At 41.1% G+C, this 20,632-nt stretch overlaps 1 protein-coding gene and 1 pseudogene across 2 annotated transcripts in view; both read left to right on the top strand.

Moving 5' to 3' along the window:
- The window catches only part of ADAMTS6 (ADAM metallopeptidase with thrombospondin type 1 motif 6), a 316,340-nt gene that overhangs the window by 68,095 nt on the left and 227,613 nt on the right, over positions 1–20,632 (top strand). The window lies entirely within an intron of this gene.
- LOC118829640 lies at positions 11,264–11,619 on the top strand (annotated as a pseudogene).

Here is a 20,632-nt window from a genome sequence, read left to right as displayed (position 1 = left end):
GTTAAACTTAATTATAAGCAACATAATCAGACATAAAAAAAACCAGGAGAGTATGATAAATGAGCAAGTCAGCATCTAATAATAGCCTAGTGGAGGACTCCTGCTTTCTCATGTTTTTGACATGGCAAAGCTATGTTGCACACTTGGCAATATGTCAGCAGGGTGGGCCAAGGCAGAATGTTGAAATAGGCAAAATTTGTCTTTGACGCCGCCTTATTCTGTGCCCTTTTCTCCATTTGCTTTTCTCTAAGGTGTCTTGTGCCCCAATGCTCTGTCCTGAATTTTGAGTCAGAATAATACTGTCTCATGAAAACTTGTGAAAACCTTAGTCATACATCTATGGCCTAAATGTCTACTTGTACCAAGGATTATCATTTTAACTAGAAACAGAGTTTTGTCAAAGAAATAAATCTCTAATTAGGGAAGTTTAGGCATCAGTGAGCCAAATGGGGGCAGTATCACCTAAGTTAGGTAGATACCTATTCCATGTGCTTTATCAGCCTTCTTCATTGGACTCCTCTTTTTGAAGGTTCATAATGAGTAATAGTGGTTAAGAAGTAGTGATGCACTAGCACTGGGAAGATATGGTAGGTCTTTGTTCTTTAGCCACAACCTTCATGCCAATATGATTTACAACTCATAGCTATGTAGTATTTTAACAAAGATTTACATAATTGAGAATTGTATTTAATTACTTCAAAATGAAACCAGGCAAGGAAGGCATTTTCTGATAATATGAGTTGCTGGTACTTTTAAAAGTATAATATTTTAAATAATGGCCCCAGGATGCAGCAGATGATCTCTGCTGACTTTGCAAACCTCTGCCTCCCTTAAAACCAATTCACTCACAAGTCGAGAAACCCGCTTTGTGATGTCTTTGGTTCTCTTTGAGGACTAAGGATGAACAGCAACAATTTAAAATAACAAATGATAAAATTTTAAAGATTATTAGTGGAATTTTTAGTATTCAGTTACTTATGCTTAATTAAGTGCTTGTTAATTGATCAACAAGTATTTATTGATTAAGGCACTGTTAGGGGGAGAGACATAAAGAATTATTAAGGCATGGTCTACACCCTCAAGGAGCCTGTATTTTGACTGGCAAGACCAAAATGAAACATATTCAGTATAATTCAAGAGACACATCAAATACCTACTGTGTGCAAGGTCCTCTACTAACATCCTGCACATGTATATATAGTTTATATGTATGTACAATTTATATTGTAGAAATTTTTTTCTATCTCCTTTTTAAAATATTTTCAATACTACTAGGTTATATATTTTTCCTCTTTATTTTATCGTTTTCTAATCACTGTAGATTTAGAGACACTACAAGATCCTAAAGCAGATTCACCTAGTAGCTCGACAGCAGAAAGTTTTCATCTTTTGGATTCTGTTTTAAGTGTGTGCTTGGAACTACTAGCTTATAGTAAAGTTTCCTATTTTTGTTTGTTTTGTTTTACAAATCAGTGCTGAAATTTAAAGTACGCCTTTGCCACTTTTTCCCTCTCAAGAAGATTCTTATCAGAGGAAAAAAACAAATAAATGATAAATGTCTACCTTTTCTTCCCTTATTTTCTCATAAGAAAAATGAATGGGACATCCTTTTGGATTAGAGAGCATACTGTCCTAGGAATTCCTTCAGTGCCCTTTTGTTGTGGGGTGGGGGTGTGGGAAGTAAAAATTAGGGTCATGCAGTCCTCAAAATGGGTATAGCAAAAAAAAAAATTCAGGTTGGCTCCTACACTTTCTTTTGACTCTGCCAGGGGAAAATGATCAAAGGGATTAAAGTAAACAAGATGAAAGGGATTAGGGTTATTTATCATTGAAAAGAGAAGGCAAAGGGGTGGGTAACAACTGAGCAGTTATTTATACTCCAGGCCAACAGAATACTAGACAAAAATTACTCTACTCTAATGCCCAGATATGGTGCTTTTAAGACAACAGATGGCTACACAACACACGTGGCACTTTTTTGTTTCGTGTGACTAGAGAGAGAAAGGCAGATTAAAGGATAGTGGAGAAGCAGATATTTCCTTTTGGGGGTTAGGGAGAGAAAATGGGTTTCCCTATCTCTCCCAGGCTGGACGTGCAGTGTCCACTCGTGAGCTGATCGCACTCTCGATTGTCTTGGGAGCTTTGACTGACTCTGTTTCTGGCTCAAGGTGGCCACTCCCCCTTCTCCCAGAGGTTCACCATATTGATGTGGGACTTAGTGCAGATACCTGATTGAGTGGCTTAGCCTACTGTAGCTCAGAATTCCCAAGTTCAAGCAATCTACCAGCCTCAGCTCCCCAGGAGCAGAGATTTCAGCCGTGCACTTCTCTGGCTGACCAGATTGGTTATTTCCAAAAGGGTTGCTGTTAGCATGTGTGCTACACAGAGTCTAACATGACTAGATTGGTTAGCTTATTGACCGTTTTTTTCTGGGCTACTTCATTGGGGATAATATCTTAATTATGCCTTTATATACATTTGCCTTCATTGTTCCTTTCCCTTCCTTTCTTGGGTTTCTGTCTCGGACACCACCCCATCTCTGTGAAAAGTTGGCTGCTTTTTCCTCCTTCATCCTTGGTATCTTATGCATGTTATTAATGCTTTCCACATAGGAGACTCCACCAATTGTAGTAACTCAAAAGAAATGTGAGATGTGCAAATTTAGAGACATCTCCACTCCAAATGTTCACACAGACTATTTGTGCCTGGCCTGTGGTAGAGCCTTCTGAGCTTGTATTGGCCTGATCAGCCACCTAAGACTCTGTACCTTGATCCCAATATAGTGATGTCATTTTGGTTCTCTTTGAACACAAAGGGGAACAACCACAACCACTTATTCTCATTTTACAGATGAGGAAACTGAGAAAAACAGGTTAAGTGACTTGCCCAGGGTCATACTGCTTTTAGCTGAGGCTAAATTTAAATTTAAGCTTTCCTGAAAGATCCTAGGCAGCTGGGTGGCACGGTAGATAGAGTTCCCCGGTGCCTGAAGTCAAGAAGATTCATCTTCTAACTCTGGGCCTTGGCACTCAATCCACTGTACCACCTTGCTGCCTGATCTATATACATAAAAAACTCCCTAAGTCTGACATGTTTTGTGAATCGTAGGTGTCCTGCAATATTTCCAAATGCTTATATTCTAAAATAGATGCCAATAGCTATGTCCCGAGGATCAAATCCTACTGGTCTGTTTTTGTATGGTCTGTAAGCTAAGAATGGTTTTTATGTTTCTAAAAACAGTGAAACTTTTATTTAAAAGTGTAAAAGCCATTCTTAGCTTGAGGCCATGCAAAAAGCATGCAGCTGGTCTCTGGGCCATAGTTGGCCAGCTCCTAGAAGAATGTGAGTATGCTAAGAATGATAGCATTTAAAGTTGGAAGGGCCTTAGAAATGATCTAGTCCAATATATTGCCCAATACAAGAATAATCACTCGTCTGCTAGCCTACTCTGAGGTCCTGAATAATGTTCCAGGGTTCTAAGGATTGTCATCTGAGATTGGTTTTCTCATTCCTGATTGTATATCTTGAAGCTCTGAGGGAGAGCATTGAGTAATGTCCAATCTACAATTCTGTCCTACACGGGAAAGGAGAGAAATGATCTGGGTTAATGTTATATTTGTGGGTTTTAGGATATTTTGATGGAACCACTTGTGGATTCCTCAATATTGATACTCCATCCAGAGAAGCAGATTATAACCACTCAGCACCTTCTTTCTTGTGATTGTTTTCTTGGATCTTACCACTAATTCTCTACAAAGCATCCACCTTTCACGCTAAAGACATTCTCCTGTCTTTTTAGTGACTAGAGTCTGCCAATGCAATCACTCGACAGACTTTCGTTAGGCAAACCACGGTCCTTGCCCTCAAGAAACTCACGTTATACTGGGGGAAGATGACATGTAAATAACTATGTACATTCATCATACAGAGTAGGTGGAAGGTGGTGTTGCTGATGGAAGGTAATTTCAGAGAGCACTAGGTGACTCAGTGGAAAGAGTGCCTGGCCTACGGTCAGGAAGACCTGCGTTCAGATCAGGCTTCAGACACAAGTTATGTGACCCTGGACAAGTCACGTGATTTCTGTCTGCCTCGGTTTCTTCTGTAAAATGGGGATAATAATAGCACCTATTTCCCAGGGTTGTTGTGAGGATAAAATAAGATAATATTTGTAAAGCTTTTTGCAAACCATAAAGTTCTATGTAAATGTCAGTTATTTGTAGCCAGGGGGACCAAGAAATTTGGCCTCTTGCAGAGGGTAGGATTCAAGCTGAGTCTCAAAGGAAGCCAGGAAAGTAAGAGGTTGAGGTGATAAATGATAATTAATAATAATAATGACAACAACAATTTATGTAGTGTTTGTTATGTGCCAGGTACCATACTAAACATTTTACAATGACTGTCTCGTTAGACCCTGACAACAACCCTGGCATTATCCTTACTTTATGGATGAGGAAACTGAGGCAAACAGAGATTAAGTGACTTCCCTAGGGTTACACAGTTGTAAGTGTCTGAGGCCAGATTTGAATTTAAATTTTCCTGAAAGAATATTCGAAGCTTGGGGGACAGCCAGTGAAAATGCACAGAAGCAAGAGATGGGATATTGTATGTGAAGAACAGCAAGTAGGCATTTGCAATAGACTTTTGTTTCATGAACTCTGCAGGGGTACAAGGTAGGCAGCCATTAGGAAGGTGGGGATAGGTCCACCATCTTGGCAGATTGTAATTGGGTCTGTTCCTTTAACTGATGATCAAGAAGTTGAAAAAAAGTTATGCTATAATCTCATAAGAATCATCACAGCTGTTGAAATGGCCTATCTCCTTCCATCTTTAATAATAATAATAATGAAGATGATGATAATAATGACAGTTATTATTTATATAGTGCCCTCACAACAACCCGAGGGGGTAGGTACAATTATTATCATCCCCGTTTTAAGGATGAGAAGACTGAGGCAGACAGAGGTTAAATGATTTGCCCAGGGTCTTCTAGCTAGTATAGGAGGCCATATTTAAACTCAGGACTTCTTGACTCCGGGCCCAGCTCTCTAGTACCACTTTGAATCCTGCTTGCTATCCCATTCTGCCTCTTGTGAGAATCGTTAAGTGGTAGAATAAATATGACAATTATAGTAAGAATAGCCTAGATTTATATAGCATTTCACGGTTTACAAAGTACTTTCCTCACAACAATACAATGACTCTGGAGGAGAGAGTGAGGCTGACAACTTTGAGAAGTTCTGCCTCACCCAAATGCAACGTACACACAAATTAAGACATCATCCTCTTGGAGAATGGAGGAAGAACAGCAACAACCAGAAGCAAGGGAGAGTGTTCCACCTCTTTGACAGAGAAAAGAAGCTGGGGCTCCAGGGGTCCCTGTCATTTGTCCATGGGTAGAATGCTAGGAAGCTTTGGAGCTCCTGTGTCCCAACTCTGCAGCCCAGCCCTCTTTCCACTGCACCAGACACTGTCTTCAAGAAGTTCTAGCCCAGGTGTCACATATTGGCTGGAATAGCAACAAATTGGAACACATCCAAAGCGGAGTGACTGGGATGATAAGGGGCTTTGAGACCGTGTGTATGAGATTCATTTGAGGGAAGTAAGGATGTAATTTAGCTTGAAAGAGAGAAGAGACTTGCCTCGTGTATGGGGCATGATTATGATGTTCAGATATTTGAAGAGATATTTGTGATGAACAAAGGTTTAAACTTATTCTGCTGGGCCCTAGCCCTAGAGCTAGGACCAGACCTAGGACGAATTTCAGAGAATCAGATTTCTACTTAATTTATTAACAGAAACTTTCTAACAATTAAGGCTGTACAAAAATTGAATGAACTCTTTGGTAGGTAGTGATTTCCTTATTACAGAATTTAAAAAGAACAGAATGTCTTTTTGGGGATGTTGTAGAAGGAACTCATGCTTCAAGTAGGGACTGGACTAGATAGATGACTGGGCCAAACTCCCTTTTAATTCTTTGTTCGGTCATTTTTTTTCTCTCTTGTATGACTCTTTGTGACCCTATTTGGGGTTTTCTTGGAAAAGATACTGGAGGGGTTTTCCATTTCCTTTTCCAGTTCATTTTACAGATGAGGAAACTGAAGCAAACAGGGTTAACTGACTTGCCCAGGGTCCCACAGCTAGTAAGTGTCTGAGGCTAGATTTGAACTCATTAAAAGGAATCTTCCTAACTCGAAGCCTGTCACTCTATCCATTGCACCATCTAGCTGGCCATTGCAATTCTACTGTTCCATGATTTTTAAGTAATGAAAGCTTCATCACTTGGGACATTTAAAACTAAAATCATTTGGAGGGGAAAAAAGAGAGGCCCAGAAAATGTTTTTAGAGAAGATAACTTATGAATTTGGGCCCTTTTTAGAAGGAAATTTTTTCTTAGAGAATTCTACAATGAATTTTTAAAATAAAGTTTTAAAATAGTGCCGAGAGACATACAGAGTTCGAAGCCCTTTGGGATGTTAGAGAACATCTTTATTTATCTGTTTATTACTCTTGTTCAGAAATGCCATTTCAGTGATTAAGCAAACTTTGACTGTGGTGTGCTAATGTAGCAAGGCTAGGACTTGAAGCCAGCAAGATGTCTGCATGCTTCCAACTATGTTTCCTCATTTTCTGATTTACAGCTGTCATAATTGTTACCCCTGTTGTAGTGTTATGACTGCATACACTGTAATAGTCAGAACTTATTGTCCAGCTGTCAAATGTAAGGTGTGTATTTGCCGTATCCACTTGGCGGGGAAAGGAATTGTAATTGGGGATTTTCTTGGTTTAAAAATCTCTTTCAGATATTAGTGTTTTAGGACATCTTTTCAACGTTGCAGAAGGGACCAGGGATTTACAGTAGAACCACAGAAGCTTTAAAATATTAACAGCCCATTAAAAACAGGATATGGTTCATGAGGTTTAATGGGAAGTTGTTAAAAGGAGACAAGAGTATTCCATTGGGGGGGGGGATGGAGAGGAAAGCATAGAAATGTTTGTTTTTCCTGAAAATAAAACTCAGTGTTTTTGTTCCACTGAAGAAAATCTGTCCTGATAAGCAGCACGGAGAGCACAATGGGAATTCCATTTGGTGTATACATTAACTTTCCACTTCATAGAATATCCTGAAGTGTAGTGTTAAAAGAATTTCCAGTGGATTTAAGATGCTTGGCATTCATTAAATCAAACCTTAAAGGACTTAGAAATAGCACCTACTTTGTTCAACATTTAAAAAGTTATAAGGCTCTTGAGACTTGTCATAGGAACAAGCCTTCAGCGAGTGTCCAGAGTATAATAAAAAGAGAAGCTTTTTCAGAGCAGGACATTTTAAAAACAAAAGAGTATTACATGAAGGAACTGCAGACATAATGCTGCTATTGTGGCCTATCTGTGCCTTATATCTTTATGCACTATTTAAATATTTCATATGCACCTGAGCCTTGGCTGGGAGAATGGCACACCTGGAATGCGCACCTCACAGAGTCGATGGCTGATGGAATCCAAAGTCGTCACTTTTCTTCTCATAAACTTGGATCCTAATTCATTTAGGGTAGCTTGAGAATAAGAAGAGTAAATCAGAAGCTAAGAAAGACCAGGAAACTTTTTAAGTGCGAGTCATGCCTCTGGTCCAGGCAATCCATGGAACAAACAGCTGCCTCTTTCATTGGTTAGTGGAGTTATTACATCATCACTCCATATTAAAAAAAAAATCATTTAACTTCACCATTACCATACTTGGGGCTTCTCATTAGATCAGAAGAACTTCTGAGGAGGTTGTGAAAAGAATACCGGGCTGGGCTAGGAGACAGAAGACCTGATCTTTGCTTCTTACTTGCTATGTGACATTCTTTAACCTGTTTTTGGACATAAATTTCATTACCCATATAACTTTGGAGGTTGTGATGAGGTGGGTGTTTTATGGACCTTGAGGTGATATGCTTTTGGATAGGACTTCTTCCTTACTGCCACCTCCTAGAATCCCTAAACCTCCTGAAAGACTCAGCCCAGAACCTTCTATAAAGCATTTCTGGATCACCTAGTTGTTAGCGTTCTCTTGTCAAAAATTATCTTGTATTTACTTTTATTTTTACATGTGATGTCTCCTATCCTATCCTGGCCCTGCCCCATCCCCACCCCCCTCATACCAAACCCCTAAGCCCTGTAGAATGTAAGTTTCTTAAGTGCAAGGAATTTTACATTTTTGGCTTTATTCCTTAGTGCCTAGCACATTAATAAGTGCTTCATAATTGTGATTAAATTAAATTAAACTGTGGAATGCCTTATTTCAATACAGCTGTTTTCTGCAACAGTAGCCATTAACATGATTTCCATATCTCTCTTCCCTGTCTTTGCTTAATGTTCGTCCTTGTCAATCAGTTAATAACAATTATTAATCAGCCATTGTGTGGAAAATACAGAGTCTGCTGACTTCTTTCATTTTCCTATATATCTGCCTCTTCCTACCCTCTTTTGAAATAAAAGAGGACTAGACGTTACTTTTTCCTTCCTTTCGTCAGCTTCCTGGTATGATTCCTGGCACATGTGGAAGGGGGAGATAGGATATAAACTTTTGAAAAGGAGAGTATTATTGTAACAAAGTGTTATAAGTATTGTAACAAAGTATTATTCTTCAAGAGTATTGGAGGTATAAGATCAGCATTATTTTTTTAAATGCCTCTTTCCTATCCAGTGAGCCTTCCCCTATAGAAAAGAAGGAGAAAAACATTTAGACAAAATTGACACATAAACTACAACAGATAGGATATGCAATATTCCATACCAATAGTCCTCCACTTCTTCATCAGAAGGAGAGGAATTTCCTCTTCCCACGTATGTGGCTGATTGCACATTATGATTATATAGCATCTAGCTTCAGTTTAAAATTTTTTTTTCCATTTTAATAGACATCCCCTATAACTTTCTTGATTCTACTTACTGCATCAGTTCATTGCAAGTCTTCTCATGTTTCTCTTAATTCCACATCATTTTTGTTTCTTCTTCTACTACATTCCTAGAGGCAGCTAGGTGGTGCAGTAGATAAAGCACTTGGCCTGGAGTCAAGAAGATCTGAGTTCAAATTTGGATTCAGACACTTACTAGCAGTGTGACCCTGGGAAAGTCACTTAACCTCTGTTTGCCTCAGTTTCCTTGCCTGTAAAATGAGAATAACAGCACCTACCTCCCAGGGTTGTTGTGTGGCTCAAATGAGATAATATATATAAAGTGCTTAGCACAGTGCCTGGCATATTCTAGGCCCTATTATTCCCTTCTCCTGTCCCCTTCACATAACACAATTTATTTAACCACACTCCAAGGGTACTTGGATTAGGAGGTATTCCCACAGAGTCCATTGCTATCAAAATAAATTATTCGTCAGGAAGGAATTTTAGAGAAATACTTAATGGAAAAGTTCAAATTGACCTTTCTCTTTAGAAATAACTTTTAAAGAAGTAAATAGTCTTCTCAACGAGGAGTTATTGTTGAGGGGGAAAAGAAACCCAGGGTTTCAGGGATCCCAAACCAAAGTTCCCAGGGCAAGGCTGTCTGGAATGAATTTGCAGACCCAAGCATTCTTTAAGTCAAGGAAGCAAAGATTTATTATGCTTTACAGTAGGAAAGAGTTCTTAGGGAACCTGCAACCATAGAGGGATGCAGGGAGAGTTTTTATAAAAGGTTTTAGGGGGTCAAAGGGGAGAAACATGTCAGGTGTTTGGGGGTGGGATTAGGGAGTGGTTAAGGCATGTTTAAGGAGTGGTTAGTTCTTAAAGGAACATGCACATTTAGTATCTACTGCGCAGGTGTATTACCCAGAGTTCTCTAGAAAATAGCCCACAGGGGGGTTACTAGGGGTGTGGTTTTTACTGTGAAACGTCACTGAGTTCATTATAGGTGGGGGCGAAAGGGGAATCTCTATATAGTTTTTCACCTAGTGTCTTGTTAGATAAAATACTATGTCTAAGATACATGTTAGAAAGGTCAGTAAATAGCATATATGGTTATGACTCAGTGAACTAAGGAAGAAGGAGAGATAAGTTGGGACATGCTGCCCTTTAGGTAGAGAGAGATTGCCTGAGAGAGAATATGTTTTGAGAACTACTTGTGTTTTGGAATTGGGATTCTGGCACAGGCACCCAAACAGAAGCTGTTAGAATTAGGGTCCAAGCACAAGCACCCCATCATTATCTGTATGGTCAATGTAAATAATTATTTATGCTTGATCTAAAATAAAAGTGACTAATTTCATTTCTCACTGTTTCCCCTACAACAATACTGAGATTTCATTTAGACAGTTTAGCAAAGCTCCTCATCATTTGGCAGCTGAGCTGAGCCTTTAAAAGACCCCAAGGATTCTAAGAAGTGGATGGTGAGAAGGGAATGAGTTCCAGAAATGGGAGAACAGCCTGTGCTAATAATGCAGGGAGAGGAGCTAGAATGTTTAATTCAGGAACAGCTAGTTAGCTAGTTTGCCTTGAAGAGAGAATGGAGGATTGACTGTCTATAGAGGGGGTTTGAGGTATGGACGAGGAGAGAAGGAGCTCTCAGCAAATATCCTTTATTTTTTTTCCAGCAAAGTCATCTGTCTGCTGAGAGAGAGTAGAGAGGGACAGTAAAGGAGACTTGGGGAGAGAAAGGAAAGTTTGGAGCAGTTACTGCAGGGAGTGGGGAAGAATTCATCAGAGGAAAACAGTATTGTTACACAGCAGTGAAAGCCTAGCCGAGATTAGATAATACATATTTATGGTACAATTTATTGTACAATTTCCTTTGAGTCCCGTTCAGCAACAGGTGGGTAAGAACAGAGAAGGTGGATTGAAGGGGCTATCACAGGCATTGGGATAACTTGGCACGGTGTGATTAATGATAGGATAATGGAGCAATAGATTTCGAGGGCGGAAGAGACTATCTAGTGGAACTGGTCAAGTGCAGGGTCAAGGCTATTAAGGGAGGACATTGAAGCTAGAGTAGTGGTGATAGCCTGGGAGAGCAGGGGAAGGTACAGAGCTTGGGAGTTGTGAGAATAAAGAATAGAGTTAGGAGGAATGAAGCAGAGAGAGAGAGAAAGGGATAGGAGCTATGGTTAGAGATGGGATTTCAGACTTCAGCGTCTTGGAGGTGGCGCAGACGCTTTTAAAGAGACGTGATTGATAAAGAGGCTCCTCCCACCCGCCTCGCTCCTTTACACCTGAACCGGAAGCTGCTCGCGGGACAGAGGCAGCCTTGGCGGGAGGAAGGCGGGACCGCCAAGGCCCGAGGGCCAGTCACCACCATGAGTCTCTTAAACGAGCCCACGAGTGAGATGACCCCCGAGGAGCTGCAGAAGCGGGAAGCGGAGGGGTTCAACACTGTGCCCCTGTCGGTGCTCGCCCGGGAGGTGGAGAACAACACCCAGGCTCTCCTCAAGTGCGTCAACGAGAAGAAACCTCTGGGCTTGGTGAAGGCCTTTGACAGGCACCGCAACATGGTCTTGGAGGACGTGAAGGAGATGTGGACGGAGATACCCAAAAGCGGCAGAGGCAAGAAAAAGTCGAACCCGGGGAACGAAATCGTTACGTTTCCAAGATGTTCCTGAGGTGGGATTCGGTCTTCGTGGTCCTCAGGAACCCAGTCATTGCTGACAAGTAGAAGAGCCAGAGCCTCCCTTCCCACCCCAACTCTCAGCGCAGCCCACGAAGGCTCAGGGGTCGAATAGTTTCACCTTTTGTGAATAAAACCTTCCTGTTTTTTCAAAAAAAAAAATTAATAAGGAGTGATAAAGACGAGAAGGAACAATTTATATATAATATATTATATATTAATTTATCATATTAATTTAATATCTTATATATTATATATAATATTATATATCATATCAATAATATAAAAGGTGAACTATTTTGAGGATTTTATAAACTAATGAAGGAAATGAGGAGAACCAGGAAGACCATATTTATAACAACAAAACCATAAAGAAAAGCAACTTGAACTGATCAACGCAATGACCGTCCATGATTCCAGAGGACCAAGATAAGCATGCTGTCTACCTCCTCCTGAAAGGGATGCAAGGTACAGAAAGAGACACATATTTTTTGAGCACAGGCAATGAGGGAATCTGTTTTGCTTAACTATATATAATTGTTACCAGGCATTTTTTTCTTTTTTCTTTTCCAATGGGGTGGGGGAAGGAGGAGATAAAATAGATTTCTTTTAATTAAGACAATTAATAACCCCTCCCCACAATATAGACGATAGTAAGCTCTAAATTTTCACTGTCTCTATAAGTAGAATGAAGATGTAGATTTAGGGAGTTGAGGAAGTTGATGAACTGGGAAGCCAGGGTACTGAGAGGACATCAAAATCTAATTTATATCTCTGAGTTTGAGAGCTAAGGTTGGGGAAGATTGATAAATATTGCATACCAGAAGACAGAGTGAACTGAAGGCCAGCAGATGATTGCAGCAAGGATCTGGACAAAGTGAGATGGACTGATAGAATGAACCTCAAAGGAAGAGAGATCATGGTGTAATGGTAACAGAGGAAGTGTCTGGAAGTGGCTGTGTGGAGTTAAGAGTATTCTCATTCCTCCTCTTGGCTTAGTGAGGGTGTCAAGATACCTGAGACAAAGAACGTTAAATACTGGTCAGTCAGTCAACAAACATTTTTTAAGTACCTATCATGTGCCAGGCACTTTGGTAAATGCTGACAATACCAAAAGAGGCAAAAGACTCTCCCTGCTTTCATGGAACTTATACTCCAATGCAGCGATGGGGAGAAAAGACAACTGACAAATGCATATGTACAAACAAGCTCTATACAGAGTGAATAGGAAGTAAATAAGAGAGAGAAACACTAGAATTAAGAGTATTTGGGAAAAGCTTCCTGTAGAAGATGAGATTTTAGCTGGGACTTGAAGCAAGGAAGCTAGTAGGCAGAGATGAGGAGACAGAGCATTCCAGACATGGGGGACAGCCAGAAGACATGCCCAGTACCAAGAGATGGAGTGTCTTGTTCTTGTAACAGGAAGGAGGTCAGTGTCACTGGATTAAGAGTATGTGGGAGGGAGTAAGATGTAAGAAGGCTAGAAAGGTAGGAAGAGGCTAGGTTATGAGGGGCTTTGAATGCCAAGCAGAAAATTTTGTATTTGACCCAGGAGGCTATAGGGAGCCACTGGAGTTTCTTGAGTAGTGGTATGTGTGGCATGGTTGGACCTACGCTTTAGGAAAACCATTTTGGTGGCTGAATAGAGAGGATGGATTGAAGTGGGGAGAGACTTGAGGCAGGCAGACCTACCAGCAGGCTGTTTATTGCAGTAGCCCAGGAATGAGGTTATGAGGGCTTGCGCTAGAGTGGGGGAAGTGTCAGAGGAGACAAGGAAGCATATTCAAGAGATGTTGCAAAGATAAAGTAGCCAGCAATAAATTGGCAACACATTGGATTTACAAAGTGAGAGATAGAAGTTTAAGATGATACCTAGGTTGGGAGTCTGAAAGACTGGGAGGATGGTATTGACCTCTACAGTAATAGAGAAGGTAGGAGTTAGAGAAGATTTAGGGGAAAGATAATGAGTTTGGTTTTAGATATATTGAATTTAAGATGTCAACTAGACATCCGGTTTAAGATATCTGAGAGGCAGTTGGAAATGTGAGATTAGAGGTCAATAGAGATATTAGGGCAGAGTAGGTAGATTTAAGAATCATCAGCATAGAAGTGGTAATTAAATCCATGGGAGCTGTTGAGATCACTAAGTGAAGTAGTATAGAGGGAAAAGGGAAGAGGGCCCAGGACAAAATCCTGTAGGACATCTGTGGTTAGAGGGCATGATCTGGATGAGGATCCAGCAAAGGAGACAAGAATAGAGGTGAGATAGATAGGAGGAAAATCAAGAGAGAATAGTGACTTATAAATCTAGAGAGAAGAGAGTATCAAAGAGGAGAGGGTGATCAACCATGTCAAAGTCTGCAGAGAGGTCAAGGAGAATGGGGATCCATAAAAGGCCAGCAATTAAGAGATCATTAGTAACTGGAGAGAATGGTTTCAGATGAGATTGGAAGCTAGATTGTAAGGGGTTAAAAAAAGAATGTGAGGAGAGAAATTAGAGGCACCTACTGTAGACCTTTTCAAGTTTAGTCACCAAAGGCAAAGAGATAGAAGACGATAGTTACTAGACGGTATGATGTCTTTTGGAAGGAGTTAGGTTTCCCTGATTTCAAGAAGGTGAAAAGAACATGAGAGGATGTAAGCAGAATGGCCTTTGTTTTCTCTGAGTGACTCAGTTTATCTCATTGAGCCTTGCTGGGTGCTGGGCCCCAGGCCCAGAGCCCTGTTAGTTGTGGAACCTTGGTGGGGTAGGGCTAACTCCAGGGAGGGCCTATGTTGGATTAAAGTAAGCTTGTCAACCCCTTCACCTTGCTTCCCTTGGTTAAGCAGATCGAAAGAACCTGTGCTTTCCTGGCGTACTGGCAGAAGCTGTGGGCGGGTCTTACACCCCCACAGAAGCTGCTAGCTGGACTGTTAAAAACAGCTACCGTTGGAGCCAGAGACAGCTACAGCCGAAGCTGAAGCAGGAGCTGCCGGTAGCACAGCTGACCTACGTGTGGATCGAGGAGTGCTGAGCAAGGACTTGAGGCCAGTGGGTAATCTTTTTACCATAGAGGGGAAGCACATATATGATTTTGCTTTATACCATCATGCTTCTCTGTGGCCTCCTGCTTACTCTTGTGAGGAGGACTTATTGGGTCTGGAGGCTTTTGATCCAAATATCAAAATGGGGATGCTGGTTTGTGTGTCTGTTACTCTGGAGCTTAAATACATGCTTTAATTCTTCTGCCTCCTACCTTGAGAATTCCTTATATCCTGCGGTTCCGAACCTTTCAGACACATATATGATTCTCTTTGAAATTATAAATTCTGCCTTCATAATACAGAGGAAAAGGTCTAGAGCAAAGACAAAGTTGTTGATGATTGAGCTAGAGTTCCAGAAGATGTAATGGAAGAGAATAGGGATTGGGAATGGTTAGGGTTGGCATCGATGGGATTGAAAGTGGAGGAATTATTAGCCTGGGAAGGGAGTTTTTGAATGACTGAATCACAAGGAATAGGGAAGGAGGAAGTGAAAGTTTGTTAGCCATAGGATGGAAGAAGTGTTGTTGGGTCTCTGTCTCCAGGATCCTGTGATGACTAAGTATGGGATCATTTTGTTTTCTCTCTAAACACTAGGAAATAAAGGGTTGAGTTGGCTGAAAATACAGTGTCTGGGTCAGTAAATGCCTAGTTATTTGTTCCTCAGGCACTTGATTGAACTCTTACTTGGTGCCAATTCCTTTGCTTCATCTCAGATGGCTCAGGATGAGACACACCTAGATGATATCCTGCTGGTGGAGTGTGGAGTTGGCTCCTGGTTAGGCCTGGTGTTTGAGTACTAAACTACTTGGTTTGGTCTTGGATGGGGTAATTCTAGCAAAAGCCCCATTGCTTGTAGACTCCATAGTTGAGCTGAGGCATTGCTGTTTTTCTCAATGTTCAAGGATACAGGATAGATTAGGAATGTGTGGTAGTAAGTTCAAGGGCAAAGATTGTTCTAAACCGAGTTCCTGAATAGAGTTGAGGCACTCATGAAATGATAGCAGTTCTCTTTGCCTTCCCTGTCTTCCTGCTAAGTGAGTGGCTATTCTTTGTTCCCCATATACACCTAACCATCTTGGGCATAGCTTCTGTCTTAACCAAAGTATTGAATCTTGAATTATAGAGTGCCTGGCACTGTGACAAGGTGAGATATTTTTGGATAGGTGAGCATTTCTGCTGTAGTTCATCTTCCATCCCGTAGATGATGGCCGACTCTCTCTCCACTGAAGGCTAGCTCTCCCTGTGTCAGCTGGTGTTTTCATCCTGTAGAACCTGAAAGCAGGAAGTGAGCTATGGTCATCAAACCCTATCTATGGATCCATACCCAAGTTATTTCATGGATTGAAAAGACAAGCCCAGTAGAATGCCAGATAGAGAGGAGAAGTAGAATTTTTAATATCTTGAGCAGGTCTATGAACTTGTTTTAAGAAATGTTTTGAGAAGTATTGTGACACAGTTGGTTTCTTTTATAATCTTATGAATTTTTTTTAAAACCATTATTCTGAGAATGGATCTGAAGGCTTCATCAGACTCTCAAAGGGATCCATGACCTTCCAAAAGTTAAGAACTCCCTGCTTCAGAGGATTAGGAATAAGGCTGGTTGGTGTTCTGTTTATACTTCTGAAGTCCCTAGAGGTAGTTAGGTGGCATAATAGATAGACTGGTGGGCCTGGAGTCAAGACCTGAGTTCAAATTCAAACTCAGAAACTTACTAGCTGTGTGACCCTGGGACAGTCAGCTAATCTCTGTCTTCCTCAATTTTCTCCGCTGTAAAATGAGAATAGCAACAGCTCTTATCTCCCAGGGCTGTTGTGAGGAGCAAGTGAGATGATAGTATTTGTAAAACACATAGCTTAGTACCTGGCATACATTAGGCACTTAATAAATGCTTGTTTCTTACCTTCCTCTATTCCCAAGAATGTAAAATTCCTTGGTTGGTGGCCAGAGAAGAGGATCTCATTTACAGGGAGCCATATAGCTGAGTGCTATGAAGATCCTATGAAGGGACAGAGTGTGGTGGGATGTCATGCTTGTGGTGATTTGTCAACATTTATTGAGTCTCTTGGTTTTGGACTGTGAGTTCCTTAAGGGCAGAGATCGTCCCTTGCCTTTCTTTGTATCCCCAGCACTTAACACAGTGCCTGGCACATTTGTTGTGGTGGTTTAGTTATTTCAGTCATGTCTGACTCTTCCTGACCTTATTTGGGGTTTTCTTGGCAAAGTTACTGGAGTGGTTTGCCATTTTCTATTCCAGCTCATTTTATAGATGAGGACACATTCTGGCACATAGTAGGTGCTCGATAAATATTAGTGACTGACTGACTCTCCTGAAGCCGACCTATTTTTTGTCTTTGTTCCTTGTGAAGGTTGGTCCCTATGGGAGTTGAAAGGCTATGGTTTCTAGCTTTACTGTTGTTTCAGTTTATTGAATGGTCTTTTTATGTGGTGGTTTGTGTCATGCTACTCTTCCTTGCCAAAAGAGCACTAAAAGACCCAATTGAGGAAATTTCCAGTGGTAACCCATGAGTCTGTCTACATGAGGTGTCCATCTAGTACCTTATTGATGCCCTCTTTCCTTACCACCCTCTGAGACCATAAACACCACTGCTATAAAATTGCTGATCATTACCTATGTGGAGAGTAAGAAACTTATTCATATAACCCAGTGCCCTGTTCCATCACCCAGACACCAGGTTGGCTTGACCTAATCATGAATCTTAAGTATACAATGTCCTTACTGTCAAACTGGCAGACATTTAAAAACCTGTCATTTAAAAGACAGACTGTTGCCATATACAGCATATTAAATCAGATCCATGAGCTTCTCTGCGGTGTAGAAAATTATAATTTTAAAAAAAATTGTATTATTGGAGTTATACTTATAATAGTTCAGTGGCTGTAAGGAGATAGAGTGGTTAATCTGTGAGAGGTCCTTTCATCTTTAATTTTTAGAACTGAGCCTGCTTGCAAACCAGTGTGAATGTATTCTTTGTATCTGTGTAAGAACACGTGTGTATTGGAGATAAAAATCTGACTCATCCTCTCAGCTAAAGTACAGACTAATAGTTAGACTTGGTGCCTGTGTAAAATGTTTTTAATTGAGTGGATCACCTACATCGATAGCCAGATGCCACTGAATGAACTTTGGCTTTGAACATCAGACAGAGGATTTTATATTTGATTCTGAATGTAATAGGGAGCCACTGGAATGTAATGAATGGGTCAGGAGGTAGGGTTGTGCACTAGAAACATGCTCCAAAGAGATTTGTTCGAGAAGCCCTTAAACCCATGCTATGTAAATCCAGAACTTCGGTTCTGGGCCACAACTTACAATTAAATAAAATTATACAACTGATTTTGTTAATTCAATAAACTGATTCAATAGATATTTATTGAACTTATACGAAGTGTCTGCTGTGTTACTTGCTATAGGAAATGCAAAGATACAGAAGATAGTCCCGCTGTGTTCAAGGATTTTGAAAGTTAGGAAGATAAGCATGTTCTCTGAGTACAGTCCAGAGCAGTCAGTTGGAAATGTAGGTCTTGAATTAGTGTGATTTAAAGTTTGATGAAGAGAGACAGTCACTGGCATCCAAACCGGTAGAGTGTAATGGAAAGAGTGCTGGACTGGAAATTAGGAGACCTGGCTTCTAGTCCCAGCAGAAGATTCAAAAGAGGTCGAGAGATAACTTTCGAATGGTAAATGAGGGCCATTCAGCTGGAGTACTCTGAAAATAGGAGAAAGAACATTGACTTTGCCTCCTTTGTGAGAAAGCACCTAAAATCTTGATCATCCAACTGTGACACAGTGCAATTAAGACAGGTGTATGCAGATCAGTCTCTCCTGTACTTTCATCTCCTTAGCTGATGTTGCCCAGAAATTGCAGCTGTTTAGCCTGGAGGAAGTTTTTGTTAGGGCCATCTGGGATGGAACCAAATATCAATCACAAAAAGAGACACGTCCAGCCCAAGGCAATGATTGACAGTTATTTCCACCAAGCATCCTGACTGGCTTTGATCAGCTCACCTTCTCCTACCTGGACGTTCATAGTATGTCCATTTTGCTGTTCAGCTGTTTTAGTTGGATCCAACTCTTCATGACTCCATCTGGAGTTTTCTTGACAAAGATACCTGAGTGATTTGTCATTTCCTTCTCCAGTTCGTTTTACAGATGAGGAAACTGAGGCAAACAGCTGCCTGGATGATGTATAATATATTTTATTAACATTGAACTAATTTGTTATTATTATTGTTGTTAGTATCATCAGCTTCTTTCTATGATTGTAGAGGGTGGAGCCTAAGGCAATTAGCACAAACTGAGCCTAAGGTAAACTGCATGAAAGGTCCCCTCAGTTGGAGCAAGGGAAATGGAAGGAATACCATATATCATAAGGGTCATAGACAGAGAGTTGAGAGGGACCTAAGATGTCATCTAGCCTAACACCTTTATTTTTCACAAGGAGAAGCTGAGGCCCAAAGAGGTTAGATGATTTGCCCAGGATGGTAAGGACAGGTAGTAAGCGTCAGAGGTAAAATTTGAGCCCAGGTCCTCCATTATCGAGCCAGTGCTATACTATATGGGGCACAGTGGATAGAGTGCCGGGCCTGGAGTCAGGAAGACCTGGGTTCAAATCCAGCCTCAGACATTTACTGGCTGTGTGACTCTGGACAAGTCACATAACCCTGTTTGCCTCAGTTTCCTCCTCTGTAAAATGAACTGGAGAAGAAAATGGCAAAACACTCTAATATCTTTGTCAAGAAAACCCCAAATGGGGTCACGAAGAGTTAGACACTACTGAAACAACTGAACAATAATATGCCTTCCTTCCCAACTAAGGGAAACATAGACCAGGATACTATAACTGATAGCACCCAAGTCTCCTAGATGAGGCAGGCCTTCTGGTGGCTTCAGATTTTGTCAGTTATTCTCAATAGCTAGGAGCTAAGGTCCATTGTTTCTTCATACTTATCATCCAAGAATCCTGATTACTGGGGGTTGGAGTCATAACAAAGCAAACAGATGAAAGGTTTGGGGGAAAGAGCCTTGAAAGAGGGTTAAAAAACTACCTCCTTAGGACCTTGGTATTATGTGAGAGTTAAAAAGAAGTTAGGGATTGTCTGGTCTAATTACGGAAGGAGAAACTGATTTTTGAGAGAGAGAAATGACTTTCCCACAGTCACAGAGGAAGGCTCTTCCAATTTACGACATTGAAGATAGGTTGAAGTCAAGTCAAATGGAGCCCCAGTCTCAGAGTCAAACTATTAGAGCTGGAAAGGTCCTTAGGGATGGCCTTGTTCAATGCCCTCATTTAAAAGAAGGGGAAACAAAGGACCAGAGTTAATCAGAATGTGTCTCCTGACTCAAGTTCATTGCCCCTTTCACCAGGACAATGACCCTTCCAGAGCAGTTGCCCCTGGTTTCGTGACTACAAGCAGTAGATAGGGAGAGAGGTGCCTTTTGGTCCTTTTAGGAATGTACTACTTCTAACTTCATGCTCCCAAACCTGTTAGCAAGGAAGTTGGAGAAGCTGAAGAGGGTAAAACTTGGAGGCAAGGAAGAGATTCCTAAGGTGGGTGAGGCAGAGATGGAGGTACAAATGCCACCATTAAGGCATGGTCACTTAGCAGGGGTTGAGACCCTGCCTCCCTTCCCTAGTCTTATCATGCCTGAAAAGCCACTATCTCTGAGTGGTACCTATGTTCGGTTCCTGGGCTGCCTGCCCTTATTCCCTGGCTGGAATAGGCTACAAGGTGGCTCCCAAAGGGCCACTGCTGTCAGCGTCAAGGGAACCTACTCATTGGGCCAGGACTAGGGCCATTTTTCCATTCTTAGACTCTGGTTCAGAGTTTGGGTCCTGATAGCCATGACCCCCTTTCTTCCTTGACCTTTCAGAGTTTGGGTCCTGATAGCCACAACCCCTCTTCTCCCTTGACCTAAGAATAACCAAAAGACAAATATGGAGCCCAGCAAGCTCCTGGACTCACCCTCACCATCTTGTTACCAACTCTATCACACCACAGCTTAAATCTGCCATCA

Source organism: Trichosurus vulpecula, chromosome 1 (assembly GCF_011100635.1).
Source record: "Trichosurus vulpecula isolate mTriVul1 chromosome 1, mTriVul1.pri, whole genome shotgun sequence".
In the NCBI taxonomy this organism is placed as follows: domain Eukaryota; kingdom Metazoa; phylum Chordata; class Mammalia; order Diprotodontia; family Phalangeridae; genus Trichosurus; species Trichosurus vulpecula.
Note: the sequence above shows the minus strand (reverse complement) of the source record. Positions and strands in the feature narration are given on the sequence as shown.